The sequence below is a fragment of the Pygocentrus nattereri genome, chromosome 23, assembly GCF_015220715.1.
Source record: "Pygocentrus nattereri isolate fPygNat1 chromosome 23, fPygNat1.pri, whole genome shotgun sequence".
Classification (NCBI taxonomy): domain Eukaryota; kingdom Metazoa; phylum Chordata; class Actinopteri; order Characiformes; family Serrasalmidae; genus Pygocentrus; species Pygocentrus nattereri.
The window spans coordinates 22,325,811-22,335,562 of record NC_051233.1 but is presented as its reverse complement, the minus strand read 5'-3'; positions in this window follow the sequence as shown (position 1 = coordinate 22,335,562).

The following is a 9,752-nucleotide window of genomic DNA, read 5'->3' as shown; positions in this document are numbered from 1 at the left end:
TCCCCATTCCTCATCGCCGCACTTCTTTATGACCTTATCAGATCCCACCCAATTACCACCTGATGTATCCATGGTAACCCTTCCCCCACAAACTCTGTTCAGTGGAGGATGGTGCTTTGTTCCTAGTGACCTCTGTCTGTCCCCTATTTGATAGACATTACAGACCACAACTGCTGAGAATAGCAACGAGAGGACAGATGAGTTTATGGGTTTGTGAGCCAAATTTGATTACGCCAGTCTACAGCCTCAATTGCCAGATGATTGTACTGTCTGAACTCACTGTGCTTCCAAACTGGCAATAGCCCTCTGATTTACTTAGGCTTGAAAAACAGCACCTATTATATCATCATTCATGGCAGTTCAAAGTTTCGAATCAGTTGTCATATAATTTTTTTAAAGTAATAACACCAAATGCATATTTAAACATTATAAACTAGACACAATGTATTCCTAGATGTTTTGGTCAAGTATACTCGGAAGTTATTAATTGATAAATAACCATTTATATTGTTTACAATCTGAAATTTGTGAATTTGCATAGTAATAGCTTATTAGAATAAATATACATGTATCTGCGAGCAAATTGTTTTATATTACTGATGATAATGATTCAGAACTTATAACTATTGCCTAAAGGAGCAACTTTGGTTTGAAAACTAGATTTATATTTATCATAATGTTATTTAGATGTCACTAAAAGTAAGATGAAGCAAAGCCTGTATTCCCTGCATGATATTAATTAAGAATAAATATGAAATAATCACCACCAAATAAAAGAAATTGTACATGGTAATACTCTGCCACAGATGCAGTAGATGGAGGTTAGGTTGAAAGACACTGGAGTATCCTTTAACGGCACAGATGTGACCTAGAACAGCTGGATGAATACTGGATTCTGTTAAAAATTCTGTCAGTTGAGCTGAGCCAAGATAGTGATGATATAAAGTGAGTCTTTAATGTTTATTCACAGGTTTTATGTAATGTCAAGAGAGATAATGATGACCTACTGGGCAGATTGGTGTTTGTCTTTATAAATATATATGGCTGATGTCAAAATGATAACTTTACAGGAGAAGGGAAAAAAACTGATTTTGCTATTTCTGCTGTATAAGTTAAGTGATACTTTTTTGATCCCACAACTGGGGAAATTCCACCTCCACATTTAACCCATCTGTGGTTAGTGAAACAACCAAATACACACTAGTGAACACACACACTAGGGGGCAGTGAGCACACTTGCCCGGAGCGGTGGGCAGCCCTATCCACGGCGCCTGGGGAGCAGTTGGGGGTTAGGTGTCTTGCTCAAGGACACCTCAGTCATGGACCTGGGGATTGAACCGGCAACCTTCTGGTCACAGGGCCAGATGCCTAACCTCTAGCCCACGACTGCCCCTTAAATATATATGGGTATGTAAAGTACATGGTTCTTTCTATCAAACTGGTTCAAAATCAGAGTTTGAAACATCAGGCTTTTACCTGGAACTGGACTTTAGACTAAAATCATTTAGCTTAGAATGAACTTCAGTCATGTTAATTTTATTAAAACAAATGACTGAACATTCTATTTTGTCACTATACCAAAACATTCATAACTCTGCCGAAACTTTACCAAATGTATATGAATAGCAAACAGCTGTACAAAGATAAAACAATAATATTTTAAGCTTAGTTAATTGCAGAAAATGAGGTTTTCAGAAGTGACCATTCTTAATGTTACGTTAATAATGTTTCGAATATTTTTTTTTATTTGAAAATGAAGCTCATGAGCAATTTAAATCTAAAACTTCAAAAGGAATTGAAAAAAATCTTTAAAAGAAATAATAAAAAAAAGAAGAAAATCAGGGAAATTTAAAAAGTTGAGGTTTGGGAAAGCCACTTCCCATAGAAAGTACCCCGATATACTGTTTTAATATTTTTACTGTGGGACCGTGGTTTGATCTATTTAGGTATAATGGTCTATATGTGTTAGATAAAACATGCCAGAAATATGTTTAGCACTGCTGGTTGCAACAGTATGTTAGGGATATATATATATTTATATCTTCTGCCTAAGGAAACCACTTCCCCTTAGCTGTGTTTCAAAGCCAAGGATGCAGCTGAGGCCGTTGCATCACTGAAGGCTGGTCTGTTTCATAAGATCCTTCGAATGCGGCTGAGAAATGCAGCCTTAATTTCAGAGAAATCAAAGGACTCAACTAATGCATCCTTGCAGACCTTCAAGCACCAGCCATCCTTCACACCAAACACTTTGAAAAACAGCAGAAACAGCTGTTAAAGGAGAGGTGCTGTGGAGCCAGACCTTGTAATTTAAGAAAACATTTCATGTAATGTTTTCAGGCTTAAGACCTAAAAGTGTCACGATGCTCATATCAGTAAACCATGATGTCAGTACAGCCTGCTCAGACCCTCTCAAACATGCTCGAGTAAAACATGAAGAGCAGCCTTTTTATCCCAGTGCTCGTGAGATCTCTCCTCAACTGCTGCCTTCACTTACAGACATGCCTATTAACGGGAAAGGTTCTAGAAGAGCTCTATATAGAACCATTTGCATGGTAAAATGCTTCTTCAGACTGATGGAGAATGAGGTCTATTTGTCTGTATATGGAACCTTTTTTGAAAATGCCTCTAAATAACACCAAACAAGGTTTTTCTATTGTTATATTGTTAAGCTTCACATCATCATGATGGTAGAACCCCTTTTTGGTGCAACCATTTTCAACAAGGTTCCATATCAACACATTCTCCGTCTGTCTGAAGAACCATGCAAAGAACCCTTAAGGCATGAAATGGTCCTATATAGGACTCCTGGCTCTAAATAGAACCATTCTCTTTATTAAACAACGCTTAAAGAACCATCTTTTTAAGAGTGTAGAGGTTGCCAGAAAAATGTCATGTGTGAATGCTGGAATCCACAGTAAGTAACCACTACAGTTACCACTATGGAGAGAAAACTACACAGCTGTCTTTATTTATGTTGCTGCAATGGAAGCTTAATTTAACTTAGTCGAATCCATCCATTCCTGAAGCAACTGCACTAATGCATTAGACTCTCCTGAGAGCCTGTAGCTGTTTTTAGTGGCTGTGTCACGTTGATTAGGTATTGTTGTGGCAATTAATGGTAGATCCACCTTATCTCCCCAGAGTACAGAAGATGCTGACACCTGTGAACATTCTGCCAGTACCACATCCCTCATCCTTGCACACACACACACACACACACACACACACTCTCTCTCTCTCTCTCTCTCTCTCTCTCTCAGAGCATCAATGCACTGTCATTTATCACACTGTCAGTCTTGTCCCTATTTCACCTCACCTGGGAATCTGTACTTGCCTGATCACGGTCACCATGTTACACAGTCTATCATCAGATACCACAGCATTTGTTTTCTGTTCAGCTAAAACTAATTTATTATATCTCCACTTTGCTTCTTGCTACCTTGGGAACATATTCTCATACCTTAGAGATAGAGTTTCTATTCACAGGCCATCAGGCTGGTGAACACCTCACTAACTACCTCTTCCCCTCTCCCAATCTGAACTGATTTAACCTTGCACTCAACAACTGCACCTTACCTGCACTGCACTGCTGCTGTTAGAACAACACTGTTTACATCTATTAATGCACAGAGTAATATTGTTTACTGTTTACTGTTTACATCTGTTTTCATCTGTCACTTGATGCACTTTATGAACAGCTGCTACACTTATTTGCACATGCGCACGTGTAACTTAAATTTTATTTCAACTTTGCACATACTGTACACTTTTTGCTTTTACCTTTTACTACGGTTTTTTAGAGTTATTCTTATATTTTCTCTTTTTTATTCTCTTAAGAGTATATATGGTAAATGGAGGAACAGCAAAGTAAGAATTTCATTGTACAGTGCAACTGCCTGTTCTGCTGTGCACATGACAATAAAACTCTTGAATCTTGAATCTCTTGAATCTTGAGATGCCATAGTTTGCTCATTGTAGAGCACCGTCCACTGCTTTAGGTCAGACTGTTTGCAGCCAGCTCTGTTTCATCAAAGCTGGCTGAGCATTGCTGGTATTTCGAATGAAAATCTCTCACAGAAATTCCGTTCTTATTAAATCACCATTTAAAAACAAATGCTTACCTGGAACCAGATTCATGACAGCTTTCCTAAGAAAAAAAACCTACAAAGAATCTTAAGACAAAGACTAAGTTGTTCCTGAAAATAGGCCTCATTGCCCAATATCTTTTTCCTTTCATTTGTTCTTGAGAAATATCTTTAAAAAGTTCTTAAACTGCAGAACTCATTGTGCTCATGTGTAGATTCTGTTCTCTGGTGAAAACAGTTCCCCAAATAAGAAAACACTGGTGAATATCAGAATGTGTGTTGAAACTATGGAAGTGGGTTTTAAGAAGAAATTTGTGAAAGAGGCCCAAAGTTCTTTAAGGCAGTTCTCATAAAAATAAAAAAACAATCTTCCATTTTCTTGAGAACAACTGCAATGACTTTGATTTATGCTACAGGTTGTCAAATAAATGTTAAATATCATGTTGTATTTCAAGCATTATCAGAAATGATACCATGTTTCTGTTGTCCACTTATTCATTTTAATTACATCAGTGCCCGTGATGTCACGTTGTTATAAGCTTGACATCATAACAACAGAAGAATCCTTTTTAGTGATGTATGGAACCATTTTCAAAACGGTTCTATAGAGAACCATATACAGCACATTCTCTATCAGTCTGAAGAACACTTTCACGATGCAAAGAACCCCTTAATCATGCAAAGGGTTCTTTGAGTGTTCCTGGTTCTATATAGAACCATTGTCTTTACTAAAGAAATCTTGAAGAACCATCATTTTTAAATGTGCTTCATAAAATGAATATAATAATATTCTCAATTGTTATAACAACTAATCAGTAGCCTCTTAAACCACCGGCGGTTCCAAAACGCACTTCGTCGTATTCTTCATAACTTTCATATTTCATAAGCTACATTCAAAAGGTGGGTGTCATACGAGAGCTGTCTTCTTTCGAGTCAAATAGATGGATTATGTCATTTTAAACCCTTATAATAAAAGAAACTGAACTCCATATACAGACAGCATCTCTTCAGTGATGAACTCTGTTAAAATTATTTTTATAAACTATTACAAAGAGTGTCTAAGATTTTTGGCTTTCAGCAGTGAATTGTAAGCATGTAGCAATATGTCTGATCATAAAACACATTTTCTGTTAATTTGAAGGGAGATTTTACAAAAAATGAACAAATAAATACAATAAAAATTTACATTTACTTCATGCAGTTACTGAATAATTTGACTTTGATTTGGTCACATAAATTCAGATGGAAAACCCAAAAAATACCCTTCAGATTAAGAGGTTAAAACCGTGTGGGTCAGCTGTAGCATCTAGACTCAAGTAACAAATCGTTTAAGCAGCCAAATGGTTCTTTATGTCATCATGCTTCTGTATAAACACTGCCTTTTTAAAGCGTGTAGCCAGGTGCTCTTACAAACAGGTGATTTATTTTCTTCTTTTTCTACTCCTGCAAACCCAGCTAAGACACCTAACCCCATGTGCAGTGCGCAGTGAGCCTCCAGGCAGTACATGCAGGATCACTGTGCTTTGGTGTATGCTGCATAATTTAGCAATACAGAGAGGAGATATGTTCTGTATCTTTAGAGAAAGAGTAGGAAGAGGGAGATGAACGGAGATGTGAGCCGAGGCACAAAGACGAAGGCAGATGACACGACTGGCCCTTTTGATTCTCATTCCTGGTTTCTTATTAGCTCAGATTGGCAGGCTTCTGCAGAGTAATGTTGGCTGAAGCTACATATCAGTCCATCAAAGTGAAAACGTTGCCCAGGGGGCTGGCAAAGCTGCTACAGGTGCAAAATCTTCATATGCTGATTGAATTATTGCACATACGGGCTCCTAGGGGTGGACAGCATGATGCGTTACGGTCATCATGATGAGGTATGCCACAATAGCTTCTTTCTGACTATATATTCAGTAATTCTAGAGCCCAGACCTCCTTCGTTTTTCATAAAAAGACATATTTAGAGTTACAGCTATAGCGAGACCTGTGTATAGTACCAAGTAGCTGATGGGATAGTCTGTTATGATGCCAACTTATTTACTAATTTATTTAACAACAATTGTTTGACTGTTCCTTCTGGTGCCTATTGATTACTTTATTATAGCAAATGTTGAGCTTGGTGTTGCATTTGTTATCATTTTATAGGGCGACCAACTTGAAATACAAAAGCTGAAGTGGGAAAAGGAAAAAATAGACAGACCAACAGTTCAGTAAAACAGCAAAACACCAAATCACCCCCCCCCTTTCCCATAAGAAATGTGCTGTATTGAAGACAAATGCATTAAACTTTTCATCGCCTTAATGGTTTGACTGGTCTGACACATTAAAAACAGAAATACAGTCCTTGATTTGCAATTGAGTTTGCTCACCATCACGCTTCAGCTCTGCCAAGTTTAAAATGTTTTTGGAACCCTGTTCTCGATTGCATTTTTACTGTCAGCAAGGCTTCCTATCAATCAAAGATATTTACTTACATTTGCAACTGATGGTTACATTATGTGCATTTTTAAAGTAGGATTTTTTTTTTACACCTATTAAACATGTCTGGAAATATCAGGCTAATTCAGCCTAGCTTCACTGTAAAAAAAAAAAAAAAAAATTACTTCATGTAGCAATAAGCAACTGAACTGGTTTCATTCAACTCTAAAAATTACTTTCATTGAAATAGTCAGCCAAGGGAGGCCGGTGACATCGAGTCCGAGGAGGCCCTGTTCCATGCCTCCATTGTCGATGCAGCCAATCGGAACTGTGGCCGCAAAGTCGTAGGTGCCTGTCGTGACGGCAATCCCCGAACCTGCTGGTGGACACCTTGGGTAAAGGAAGCCGTCAAGCTGAAGAAAGAGTACTATCGGGCCTGGTTGACTTGTGGGACTCTGGAGGCAAAAGATGGGTACCGAAGGGCCAAGCGGATCGCGGCTTCGATGGTGGCTGAGGCAAAAACCTGGGTGTGGGAGGAGTTTGGTGAGGCCATGGAGAAAGATTATCGACAGGCACCGAGAAGGTTCTGGCAAACCGTCAGGCGCCTCAGGAGAGGAAAGCGGTTCCCGACCAATACTGTATACATGTGGGTTTCGCCCAGGTTGTGGAACACTGGACCAGCTTTTTACCCTCACCAGGGTCCTGGAGGGTGCATGGGAGTTTGCCCAACCAGTCTACATGTGTTTGTGGATTTGGAGAAGGCATTCGACCACGTCCCATGGGGGATCCTGTAGGGAGTGCTCCGGGAGTACGGGGTGAGGGGCTCGTTGTTATCTTGGGATTTTGTTCACAAGTGAAGGAAGGATGGAGCGGGAGCTTGACAGGCGGATTGGCGCGGCGTCTGCAGTAATGCGGATCCTAAACCAGTCCGTCAAGGTGAAGAGAGAGCTGAGCCAGAAAGCGAAGCTGTCAATTTACCGGTCAATCTACGTTCCGACTCTCACCTATGGTCACGAGCTTTGGGTAGTGACCAAAAGAATGAGATTGCGGATACAAGCGGCTGAAATGAGCTTTCTCCACAGGGTCACTGGGCTCTCCCTTAGAGACAGGGTGAGAAGATTCGGGAGAGGCTCGGAGTAGAGCCGCTGCTCCTCCATATTGAGAGAAGCCAGTTGAGGTGGTTTGGGCATCTGGTGAGGATGGCCTCTGGACGCCTCCCTATGGAGGTGTTCCAGACATGTCCGACGGGGAGGAGACCCCGGGGAAGACCCAGGACACGTTGGGATTATATCTCTCGACTGTCTTGGGAACACCTCGGCATTCATCTGGTGTTTTCCTTTGGTCTGACCCTTCAAAAACATTCAAGGTCAAGAGGGATTACCCAGGTGCTTTTTCCTTTATGTAAAATGAGTACAAATCAGTGAGCATGTAGTTAGTTGGGAAGCATGACAGTTGGTGAGTTTGTCAGTAGAGTCAACAGAAAGTGCTTTTTCAATGTACTAAATAAACAGTTCCCAATTTGCCCAACATATATTTGTGCAATGAATCACTTCCCACTATTTCAGCTCCTACATCCACACAAGAAAACAGTAGCTGCCACCTATTTAACAACATATTAAGCTTTGGAGTGAATCTGTCTGCCATCTAATGACTGTACACACCTAAAAAAGATGGTTCTTCAAGAGTTCTTTAGTCAAGAAAATGGTTCTATATAGAACCATGAACACTCAAAGAACCCTTTGCATGATTAAAGGGTTCTTTGCATCATGAAAGGGTTCTTCTGACTGATGGAGATGTGATGTAGATGGTCATAGCACTAGAAAGGGTTATGCTATTGTTACGATGTCAAGCTTGTGTCAGTAGAAGAACCTTTATGGTGCTATATTCTTAGGACAGAAGCATGATAACACTAGTATACTGGTTCTAGGTTTTCCATGGGATTTGAAAAAGGATTCTTATCATTTATATCAGAAATTAAAATACACAGGGAGAAAAAGCCTGAATGACATCCACTGTGACAATAAGGCCTAAGTGGTCAATGCTGATGCCATGGCTGGCATTTAAAGTGGGATCTAATGGCACATTTAACTGACAGTAAGGTGAGAGTTTTTCCCTTATTTTTTTTTTCAAACCTAGTTAGCATTTATTTAACTTTCGTCATGAATATTCTCATTATTATCCATTACTCTCAATCTCTAAGATCAGAAGTAGATATACACAAAGTCTCATGTCCCCCTACATGTGGGAATGGAGTGCATTATAATGGCAGAATTAAAGCTGGAATGTTGTCACTGTCCAAAGAAAAGCACACATCTCCACTTTTTCAGTCTTCTTTTTTTTCACATTTGAACACAGTAGTTGTCCTTAATATTGTGCAAAATTTCATGACTGGAAATGCTAGAAATGCTGTAACATCACTTGGAATGAAACGTCTTTACATTAACTTACACTGAAAGTAAAGAACGTTTCTGACCTCTCCTGTAAACCTGACTTATTTTGATTTAGACAGCGACAATATGCATAAATCATTGTTACTACTATTTGAACCAATAGTCATAAGACCAACGGTCAGTTGAAAGTAGCTGTTTACCTTTAATGTGGGAAAAAAAACAGAAAATTAGAAATATTTTATGATGGAGCCGTTTCTGCTTCCTTTTTTTATTAATAAAAATGAGTTTTCATGGATGTCCACTGTTGTCTAATTAGTGCAAAGGCAACTGCTGCTGGATTTGGCGATGTGAATGACCTGCAGAGACAAATTACCATCTTTAAGCAAACTTTCACAGCTTCTCTGAGTTATAGGCGATTCATTAGGAGTTCTATCAACTTGACTGTGTTCCAGTCTGTGCCCAGTGTCAGCTTGTGCCTTTTTATTCTTTTCTCAGTGAGCTTGCAACATCCCATATTCTCTCACTCTATCACTCGATATATATATATATATATATATATATATATATATATATATATATATATAGCATGTTAAAGCCTACCAGTAGTAAACATAAACATGAAAACATGAGTTATAAGGTTTTTTATATGACCACAACAATATGTTGACAATTTATATAATATGACTCAAACATGCATGTAAACAATGTTAATGTCTATTGTGTATATCCATTCTTGTGCAGGCACATACACTAAATAATATAAATTATATATTCTATATTATTTATTATTCAAATGTAATGACAGTGTCCTGCACAAATATTGGCACCCCAGTAAATGAGCAAAACAGGCTGTAAAAAAATG